Source organism: Tupaia chinensis, unplaced genomic scaffold (genome assembly GCF_000334495.1).
Source record: "Tupaia chinensis unplaced genomic scaffold, TupChi_1.0 Scaffold144991_2, whole genome shotgun sequence".
In the NCBI taxonomy this organism is placed as follows: Eukaryota; Metazoa; Chordata; class Mammalia; order Scandentia; family Tupaiidae; genus Tupaia; species Tupaia belangeri.
This window is the reverse complement of record NW_006204851.1, coordinates 573,249-584,196: the sequence shown is the minus strand read 5'-3', so window position 1 is coordinate 584,196 and position 10,948 is coordinate 573,249. Positions and strand designations below refer to the sequence as shown.

General features: G+C 42.5%; 1 pseudogene; it reads left to right on the top strand.

Moving 5' to 3' along the window:
* Positions 1-8,181: 8,181 nt before the first annotated feature.
* Positions 8,182-8,599, top strand: LOC102496414 (protein FAM136A pseudogene; annotated as a pseudogene).
* Positions 8,600-10,948: the final 2,349 nt, after the last annotated feature.

Genomic DNA, 10,948 nt, shown 5'->3' with positions numbered 1-10,948 from the left:
AAAAGTAGCTGGTGAAGTTGGCTACATTGTTAATCACCTAAGCAGTGTCTGCACAATGTCAGAGCTTTTGGAGCAAAAGGGAAAAGCACAGTCATCCAGGTACCAAAGAAAGCATTCAATTCTTGCGCAGAGATGATATTAAAAAGTTATCTCAGTGCAAGCACCTAGATTAAGGCAACAGACATCTTGGAGGTTCTCACCTGTTTGCTTAGCATTAATTAAGAAAGGCTCTTGAGGGACCAGCAGATGGTGTAATATTTACATTGCTGGACTCCCATGTAGTTGACCATGGTTCAAGTCCCAGACCCAGCAGGTTAAAAAAAAAAAAAAAAAAAAACCTCATGCTGGGCCCATATATATATGTGCCCAAAATCCCAAGAAGAAAATGGATAAGGTATTCCTACATGGCCATCCTTTCTGGGGAGTAATTTCTTGCTTTCTGTCTCCGCCCCTCTCTGTCTCTCTGGTAAGTGCATGCCCCCTATAGCAAAAATCTCTAGCTAAAAAAAACAAGAGTAAAGAAAAAAAAAAGAAAAAAGAAAGGCTCCTGAGGGACCGGCAGATGGCATAACTGTTAATGTCGCTTGACTTCCATGGAGTTCACTGAGGTTGAGTCCCTGACCCAGTGGCTTAAAACTCACACCGGGCGTGTGTGTGTGTGCATGTTCAAAATCCTGAGAGGAGAATGAAGAAGAAGAGATTGTGGCATAGCCATACTCCAAAGGGGTGATTTCTCCCTTTCTGTCTCTCTCTGTCTCTCCAGTAAGCACACGTATCCTATAGTGAAATTATCTCTGTTTAAAAAAAAAAAAAAAAAAAAAACAAGAAAGGCTCTTGAACAACCCAGAAACTATTGAATGAAACATGCATACATTCATCAATCGATCAATATTTATTGAGCATATACTATGTACCTGGCACTATGAAGATTACAGTAGGCAGAGACATATAAGTCTGTCGAGCACCTTCACTTGAAGAACTCACTATCCACCAGTGGGTGGAAGTAAGGTCAAGAAAAGAATAAATCCCTCACACAAAGCAATAGAAAGCACTTTAGCTAGATTCTTCAGAGCGGGCTAACCTTCTAGTTGCTATAAATACAATTTTATAAAATCGAGCAGACCTGATGTTCTGCTATTTGGCAAAAGAAAAAGTGTAGATGCTATATTTGATTTTACAAGAATGTACACAGAGTGGTTGAGGACCAAAATTTTGGTGACAGGAAGATCTGTGTTCAAATTTTGATGCTACCACTTACCAGCTGGGTGACCTTGACCAGTTGCCTAAACTCTGAGCCAGTTTTCCCCGTGAAGATTGAGGGTGATAACAATACCCTCTTGGAAGGATTGTGGAGAGAAAAAAAAAAAGAGATATCTTATGTAATCACTTAGCATGATGCCTACAACACAGTTAATGTTCCCTAAAATGGATGCTTACTAAAATCACTGAAAGAGAGAACATGATCATCTCTGGTATTGCCCAAAAGACATCTAGAAATTCTGAAAGAAAATTCCAAGCTCTCCTACTAGCAAGGAGGGCGTGTTGCCCTCTCCTCCTTGGAGCACTAGCAATTCCTGGGCAAGAGCCAACAGGGTCTGGTAAAATGATGAAACAGAAAATGTTACTACAAAGTTTCCATACCTCCTGCCTCCAGATTAATCTGGCTTTTATGCTGCCACCTACTTCCTAGAAGAGTTTCTTTTAGCCATGAAGCCCCTCTCCAGGAGTGCTTGGTCATCTAATTTCAATGTTCCTCCTTTTTTTCAATTTCACATCCTACATCCCCTTCCCTGAGGGATAACACAAGAAAGGATAGAAAAAAATTATAATGTGACCTTTCAAAAAAGAATGACCTGTATGCAAAACCCCAACAGGGAGTGCCTCTTAGGAAATGTGCATACACAAAGCCCCACAAAAGGCTCTGACTCATAGGTGGGAGAAGCAAGGAGCACACCTGAATAGATTTTTCTAATTTAACTGGCAAAAACTTATCTCTGAATCCTCATCACAGTTCGTATCATTTCCACCCCAAAAGGAAACACTTTGGGCTATTATGACAAATCATAATGACAGTTACAACAGAATTTGGATGACAGAATCTGCTTCCAAAAATGCTACCATGTGTATTTTGCTGTTTCCTGGTTATTAATACAATACATTTTGCCTCTGAGTCAAATGTTTTTACTTCTGCCAAGAAAAATCGTGAGTTACAGGAAGTCTAACAAGCTTAATTAGTGAGGAGTTTAACTTAATCCAGTGGTTTTTGCAACAACCCTGACGAGTCAGGAGCACTCCCGACATTTAATGGGAAGTAAGTGGTCAGAAATGGCCTTTAGCAACCTTATTAGAGAAAAGGCACACGATGCGCACAAACAAGGCTGGTACTCCTAAGGTAAAAATACCAGGCCGCAGTACCATAATTATCAACAGTGGTTTTTGTATGCAGGTTCCTATTGCATGTGTTACCTGTTGCTTTCAACTTCCTGTAATTACAGTTTCTTATGATCAGACAGGAGAGTTCTCCCTTCCTGTGAACAACCAGCGTATTTGGGAGAAAGTCATTCATATCCCCTCGGGTTTGCCTTGTAAGTGTATTTTAAAAGGCAAAGCTTCTTAGCCTAGCCAAATGAAACTGATTAGAAAAGCACCACAGAAATGAGAGGCCTATTACTTGTAATAGCTGCACTCTTTGCAGCCCTATCCTAAGCGCAAGACTGCAATTTCATGAGGAAAGAACCTGTAAAGACTTGAGAAGACAGCAATGAAGACGATTAAGGGATTGGAAAAGAGGATCTAGGAGAAAAGGTTAAAGGTATTAGGATTATAAGGACAATTTATCCCTAGGAGGGAAAAAAAAAAAAAAGGAGGTCGACCAGCTGTTCTTCCTCGTACTATTGATGATACAGAATGAATGGCAGCATGAGATGCCTTAGGTTAGATATAAGAATGAACTTCATGACGACAAATCTCCTTAATCACTAAAGACCATTCATTCCTAAAGCACTGGTTGAGCCCTAACCCCATGATGGATTGTGTTATGGGCATTGGAGAAGTACATGGGCTAATGAGGGAGACATGCTTAACCGATCATTACAAGACAGTGGGATAGGTCCTGTAATAGAAGGAAGTCAGAATGCTTTCAATTTTAAAAAGGCAATAGGGTGAATACAGCATGTTTTATAGATCACCTTCAGTGGGTCTGAGCAGCACCCAGTAATCAAGTATATTGATATTTCTGGAGAAAAACACATGAATATTCACACAGGGTGTGATAAAGACTATAAATAGCCTCATGCCAGTTGAAGTTTTGCTGTCAAATGAGTTTGCCATAAACTTACAATGGCTTTTAGTTTTCAGAGCTTTCGGGCTTTGGGAATGATAGATACAAGCCTGTGGAAGTGGAATCTGGCCCAGCACTAGGACCTTGGAATGACAGAATTCTAGGCTGCTAGCAGAGTATGTGTCTCTAATAGGCCCCAACTCTGCTGCCCCAGTGCCATGGCTGTGCTTTAAGGAGGATGCCCGTGTGTTCACGTGTGTGTGTGTGTGTGTGTGTGTGTGCAAAGCAGAAGGAAGTTCCTCATTGCTCTTCAGATCAAGTCCCCTTTCAGGTGCTATACAGAAAGTGGCCTCTAGCAACATGCCTTGTAAGGATTAGGCCTGTTACTTTATTATCTTTAAGTTTATTTCATGAAAGCAAAAGAGAGAGAGAATTACCATCAACAGGGGTCTAATGCCATGACACTATCACCCCATCCAGCCAGGATTGTGAACATGTACAGGTCAACCAGGTAATCAAACCCATAATCTTCCATATGGACCCAGTCTTATTTGAGCAGCCCATTACCCCTGCATCGCAAAGCCAGTCCAGATGGGAACTTTATTAACTAAATGGTCATTGAGTTTTGGGGGCCAGCAGATGGCAGCATATTGGTTAAGATGCTGGACTCCCACATGGCCAGCTGTGGTTCAAGTCCCAGACCTGGCATCTTGAAAATCACACTGGGCACATGTGTGTGTTCAAAATCCTGAGAGGAGGCTGGAGGAGAAGCATGGCCATTTTCCCTGGGGGGTGGGGGGGTTATTTCTCAGTTTTCTTCTATCTCTTTCTCTCTCCAGCGAGCACACACACCCTATGGCACACACACACAAAAAAAGTAGATTTTGTTATTGTTCTAATTTTTAAAAATATTTGCCTTCATAGTGACTGTGAGCATGTCCACAAATTTTCAGAATAAGCATCTTCAGTGAGGATTAGAAACTGGTAGAATTGCTGATCATAAAGCTAAGTGCTGTGTTCTGTGAAGAGTGGGTGCAGGGAGAGACTGCCTGCCTCTCTCATACCTCCTTCAGGGGATGGTAGGGTCTGGCAAGTGATAAGGAAAGCCTCCAGGGAGGGGTACCCTAGCTTCTGGTTATCTGCACTGAGAAACACCCAGTTACCCTCTACCAGTCAAGCAGCTTCATTTAGGGGCTCACCACCCCTGAGAGGAAACACCCAGTGAATCCTGCCACACCCTAAACACTTAATTTGCTTCCTAAAGAAAAGGGACAGTCTTTGAACTCATTCTTCTTCTGCTCACAACCAGAAAAAAAGCCCTTCAGTGGCTATTTCCTTCTATCACCTATCCCAACCATCACCTACACCAGAACTCAGACATTAAAACCCTCTTTTCCTCTTTAGACTCCCTCAACAGCAAGCCCTCCTCTCTGGCCTGGTCCTCTTTTCTGCCATTCAGGAATACAAACCCACATCATTTCAGGATGAGCTCAGCAGCCAACCACTCCCTCTGAGGCCTGGCTCCCCAACCTTGATTATTCCAAAGCACACATCTGTTGCAACACACAGAGCCTACCCTAGGCAAGCCTGAGCCTGGGACACAGCCCTCAGTGCCCTGATTTCCCACAGCCCCATCCCCACTCCTGCTTGTACAACCTTCCTCTTCCTTGAGAAGTTGGCTCCCTGGAACCCTTCCTTCTCCTCTCCCTGAAAGGAAAGTCTCTGATAAGGGAATTTACACTCAGATATCAATAATAACTCTGCTTTTCTGAGGCATCCCTCCTAGACTACACCTTGAACTTTGACTCAAAGGAATTATACATTGACAAGGGTTGGGGGTGATGTTCTGACATCACCAACAGGCAAAAAGATTTTTATGGACAGGGTGAGCTTTCTCAGAACACAACAGATTCTTATGTGGGACCACAAAATCAGCTTTAGTTTTTTTTTTAATGATTTATTTATTCCATGAGCAAGAGAGATAGAAAGTGTGTGAGAGACAGAGACAGAGATACAGCATCCCCAGTGAGATCCCCATGCTACAATCCACCCCACCCCCAGCCTCAGCCAGTCCCTGATATATCTGGTGTACTCAGGGAAGTCTCCAGATATAAACTTGGAACCCTTCCATGTGGGTCAGCCTTACAGAATATCATGTTACTGCTGCACCTCTGTCCAGCCCTGGCACTTGTGTTCTTGATCTAAGATGGACTGTGGCAACACTTCTCAGAGAAATGGACTCTGTTTTCTGAATTCAAATCAGGTTGCACAGTCAGATATCAGGAGAGATTATCTGTAATTGGGATTGACCTGGAAAGTCTGGAACAGAGGGTTGCCAAAGCTTGAGTGTGCTAAAGGGAGGAGTTGGAAAAGGAAGGGAAAACTGGAAAAAGAGACTTGTCAGTGAGAAGAGGAAAAGAGAAGGAAGGAAGAATTAATGGGGGACAGAAAGCTGCAAGGTAATGAGGGTAAGACAGAATGCCAGTTAGAAAAGGATTTAAAAGAACGGTTAACATTTTTGGAGTGCTTATTTAGTTCTGGATGTCATCCTCACAACCCTAGGAGATGAGAACTATTATTAGATGCATTTTACAGGGGAGGCAATAGAGGTGAATGGTGGAGCCAAGAGTCAGACACTTGCTGGTCTGATTCCAGACCCCCTCAGCCATCTGATAACAGGGCCAAGCACCTTCTGGTTGTAGGAGTATATTTGTTGTTGTTCATTTATTTTATTCATGATAGAGAGTACAAGCCTGTGAACTTGAAAGAGAGAGAGCGAGACCCCTCGCCGGGGTCTCGTCATGCCATGATCCTCTTCCCTGTCTCTACAGCTCCCCAGGATCTTGTGCATAGGCCCATGTGCCCCATGTGTTTTCAAGCTAACCCAAGGACCCAAACCCACAGTTAATCACATGGCTTTCAGCATGGTAGTTCAGTTTGTTACCGATTACACCATCAGGCTGGGCCACTCCTTGGTGTATCTCCAGAGAGGCTACTAGATAACTCCTTCCCTTTACCACAACACAGAAACACCCAATACCTCCCACAGGGAATACCTGCCTCTGTATTAAAGATTGCTTTCCTAGGAGCACCAATAAATGTAAATATATGCTCTGGAAAAGATTAGGTTAAGGTGATTTACCTCTAGAAAACACAGAAAGAAGACTGAACTGTTTCAAAAGTCTTAGAGGAGTTGGGGACCAGCAGTTAGCATAATGGCTATGTCGCTGGAGTCCCATGTAGCCGACCGCGGTTCGAGTCCCAGACCCAGTGGCTTAAACTCACTCAGGGCACGTGTGCGTGCCTACGTGCCCAAGATCCTGAGAGGAGAATGGAGGAGAAAGGATTGCAGTGTGGCCATCTCCCCTGGGGGGTGATTTCTCACTTTCTTTCTCTCTGTTTCTCTCTGTCTTACTGGCGACCACATGTGCCCTGTAGAAAAAACCTCTAAAAAAAAAGTCTTAGAGGAGTTGGGAAGGATGGGCTGCCTGTGGGCATCATGGCAGGGGCTGGGTGGTAGGGGTGGGTGGCACTGAGTCCCTGAGATACACTGGTAGTCTGAAGACACCAAAGACAAATTTTTTTTAAGAATTATTTTATTTAGCTTTATTTATTTATTTTAATTTGACCAGAGAGGGAGAGCGAGAGAGAGAAAGTGAGAAAGCAAGATGCCAGATCCAGGACTCAAATCACAGTCGGCCATGTGAGAGTTCAGTGCCCTAAACCACCACACCACCTGCCGGCCCCAACCAAAGACAAATTTGACTTCACTGTTTTGCCCAGAGCTGACCTAGCCCTCCATACATACAAGGGAAGAAGCATGTGGTGCAGGGGAGCTAGTGCATGCATTTGAGACAAACAGTCTAGTTCCAATCCGGCCTAGTTCCAATCCTGGATTTGCAACCTACTAGCTATATGCCTTTGAACAGGTCACTGCTCTGAATTTCTATTCCCTTAAATATGAAATGCAAGTGGAAATAAAAACATCTACTTGAGACAGGAGATTGCATGTAAAATGTTCCACACAATGCTTGGTTCTAAAAAACAAACAAACAAACAAAACAAACTACTATCAGGTCCATCTTCCCTGCTCTCCTCACCTCTTAGAAAAATTGGGAGGCCAAAATTTAAGTATATTTACTTATTTTGCTCATTCATTCAGTCATTTATTCAGCCAGTTCTCTCGTGTAGGAGAGAGAGAGAGAGAGAGAGAGAGAGAGAGAGAGCACCCACAATAGGATTTTAACACTGCAGCCCATCCCACCCCGCCCACACTTCAGTCAGCCCCAGATCATGGGTACACTCATGCCCAGTGTACTCAAGGAGGTCTCCAGACATAGACACAGAATTTTCTCTTGTTGGTGGGCATCACAGATCATCGTATTTTATTGTTTATTGCTATCATTTGGCTCCCAGGAGACAAAATTTTAAAGCCCTGGAAATGGCCTCTAAAGATGACTAAAAACAGGCCATTCATTGCTTCAGTCACTACATAAACCCTGAATCCCTCCTTTATGCACTAGACAGTCAGACAAGAATAAAACAGTCCCTGTTCTCAAGGAGCTCATACTCAAGTGGGCAATTGATTATCATACAATATAGTGCCTTACAAAAGAAACAAATTTCTGAGGCCTACGAGGACGCCTGAGACCACTGAGAAAGCTTTGCAAAGTATATTTGAGATAGAACTTGAAGGACAAGTAGCAGTTGTTAGGCAGATAAGGAAAGAAAGCATCCTCCAGGTATAGCATATGTTAAGGAAGAAAATATGGCAGGTTTAAGTAGACCTGAACTGCCAGATGAGGATTACCAAGAGATTATACTAGAGGAGGAATCAGAAGAGGTGGTGTATTGAACGCCAGGTCCCTGTTGGCACCAGTGCAGCACAGCGCAGGGTCACTATGGCTGAGTTGCAGCAGATTCGGGTCTAGGAAGCGGTAGACTCCATGGTGAAGAGTCTGGAGCTAGAGAACATCCAGAAGACGCAGGACCTCATGTTCTGGTGCAGTGCTGGCTGTTGTGAGGACAACCAGGCATCCATGTAGCAGGTTCACTAATGCATCGAGCGCTGCCATGCACCTCTGGCCTAAGGCCAGGCAGACCTTGGTGACCAATGGACTGGAGAAGTTCCAGGACTACCTGACCCAGTGCACCATGCATTACAACAACAAAGTCAAAGATTCCATAGACAAAGGGAACAAGGATCCTCAGGTGAAGCAGCAGCTGGACAGTTGAGTGTCCAGGTGTGTAGATGACCACGTGCACCTGATCCCGACTATGACCAGGAAGATGAAAGAATTACTGTCATCCATGGGGTAATAAAAGTCCTTGCCAGTGATCTTTGGGGCTGAGGGCAGGAATCTGTTTTAAAAGAGCAATGGGAATTTTAGTCTTTTAAGCAAAGTAATTAAGGATGGCAATAAGTTTAAAGCATATGTCACTTGCCTGTAAACACTTTTTTAATTTTTTTTAATTTTTTAATCCTAGAGGGTGAAATGGAAAAAAAGAGGTGCTACAATTTGGGTCAGAGAGAGCACAAGAGAGTGTTTCAGAACCTGAGTTTCAGGTGGCAAGTGCTTGTCCTGACAGTAGGACTCTCATGTTTTCCAGGCTCCAAGGAGCTAGATTCTTCTTGCACAGGTACTGACATACTGGCTGGCTCCGCTCACCTGCCTGTGACCTGGTGTAGTTTGAGGAGGTGTTTCTATTTGTTGCCACCCTGTTTACCAGTAATGTTGAAGCACCATTTTTATAAGTTGTAAAACACAATTCATGAAGACACTAATTTAGAAGGGGAAAAGTTTTCTGGGTCTTTGTTTTACTTGGTTTTGTTTTATATACAAGAGCATAAAGTCAATGTAAATGCAGAGCTGGGAAGGAGAGTAGTTTGGATAACAACTTGAAACAGTTCTTTATGGATATCCTTTACTGGCCATCAAATGTGGATGTGTATTTCTTCAAATTCTTACACAGCACGTCCTTCAGCCTGGAGACCAGGTGAAAACATGAGAAGTAACAGCACACTGAGTGTGGAATGCAGAGGATCCCTCTTACTGACTGTTTGGCTCTGAACCTGTCTACGCAGAATGACAAGCCAGTCACTTACAGTAACAGTTTCCCCTTGATAGGAAATGGGATTATTATTATGATATATACTGGTACCCTAGAGTGAATGGTAAGAGGAACAGCCAGTTACTTAAGAGAGTTGGGAAGTACTAGATGCGGAACACCTGGTTTTCCTAGAACAGCATGGAAGGAAGTCTAAACCTACCATGGCTTACTTAGCCCCCTGACTTCCCAGAGTCTTACAGAGACAGTCCCCTGGCCACAAAATCAAGGTGGGGACAAAGTAGCAACTTGGCTAGGATGAGCTGGGAATCCCTTAGGGCAAAGGAGGGGCAGCCTCCCATTGCCAGATACCATTTTGACCTGGGGCCTTTGCAACATACAGTGTTCCTGCCCCAGTGCGGTCCTTGTCCAATAAAGACCTTGTTGTCTTTTTGTCAGATTATTACTTAAAATGATAATATAGCCTGATCGTTTGCTGTTCCAAGGCTGTGATATATTTTCCTAGTGATTTGTTTTTTTTTAAAATAAAGTTTAATTCCTCCCCCCCAAAAAAAGAAAGGGTAGTGTATTACTGAGTGAAACATCTAAGCAAAGAGAGATAATATTCAATATTTATAATATTCAGTATGACACAGACATTAACCAATTATGAAAGATCCAGAATAAATAAACAAAAAAATACTTTTTTAAAGAAAGGACACAAAATAATAACAAAGGCTATGTTGGGGCTTCTAAAGAAGGGATTTCTTTTATATATTATATATTATATATTATATATATATATATTAGTTGTGGGAACTAAAGTGAGTACAAGTAGATAATGAATGAGTTTGTTTTCCATATTTTTAAAATATTTAACCTGATAGTAACAGTAATATCTGGCATACTAGATATATATACAGTGGCACATAATACTATAATACTATCTTGCAAAATGAATTTTATAAATTGTATATAGGTATGATTTAATAAACAATCTGTATATAACAGATTCTTTATTACCCTACCAAAATTTTAGTATCTATTCAGTAAATTGTCAGGGAGGAAGAGTACAGTGTGTATGTTCACACACACACACACACACACACACACACACACACACACACACAGAGGTATTTTTGTCAGGGTCTTGCTATGTCATGGTTCTCTCCCATTCCCACCCCCCATCTCCCACCAGCTAGGACCACAGGCATGAGCCACCACACCTGGCTTGTTTAGGTTGAGCTGGGAACCAAACCTGGGCCTTCCATGTGGTCTCAGTCACTGCACAATAGCACCTTCCCATTTCCACTACCACAGCAAGGTTGTATAGTTATCTTAACAGTTTCCCCTGAACACACAGGCCACAGTCAGGCATGTAACATGTCCCTAATAAGTATTGAATTGCTATAATGAGGTCAGTTGAATTTAATGTCTCCCTTTGAAATTAGATCCTTGTCAATTTCTTTAAAATGTTCTATCTAATAATTCTAATTAACTTGTCTTTTCTTCATCCTATTCATTGCCTTTGCTAATAATGTCAGATATTCTTAGGTTGAGAAGGAACATTTTAAAATTATTCTTGAGACAAGTAGGTGGCATATTGGTTACTTCATTGGA